Consider the following 313-nt stretch of genomic DNA (forward strand, 5'->3'; position numbering starts at 1 on the left):
CATTATCATTACCATTATCATTATTATTATCATTATCGTTATCGTTATCGTTATCGTTATCGTTATCGCTATCGCTATCGCTATCGCTATCGCTATCGCTATCGCTATCGCTATCACTATCATTATCATTATCATTATCATTATCATTATCATTATTGTTGTTTTATTTGGTGTTGTTAATGTTGTTGTTATTATAATTTGACGTCTTTTTCACGTTATTAGCAATATTGTTGTTGTTGTCGTTGTTATCGTTGTTGTTAACGTAATTGTTATTGTTATTACATTGGTTCCCGCTTTATCGGGACATGTCGGG

The 313-nt window shown here is 31.6% G+C and overlaps 1 protein-coding gene across 1 annotated transcript in view; it reads left to right on the forward strand.

The window, feature by feature from the left end:
* LOC106815143 (aminopeptidase N-like) overlaps nt 1-313 on the forward strand; it is a 26,271-nt gene that overhangs the window by 8,573 nt on the left and 17,385 nt on the right. The window lies entirely within an intron of this gene.

The sequence above is a fragment of the Priapulus caudatus genome, unplaced genomic scaffold, assembly GCF_000485595.1.
Source record: "Priapulus caudatus unplaced genomic scaffold, Priapulus_caudatus-5.0.1 Scaffold1050, whole genome shotgun sequence".
In the NCBI taxonomy this organism is placed as follows: domain Eukaryota; kingdom Metazoa; phylum Priapulida; class Priapulimorpha; order Priapulimorphida; family Priapulidae; genus Priapulus; species Priapulus caudatus.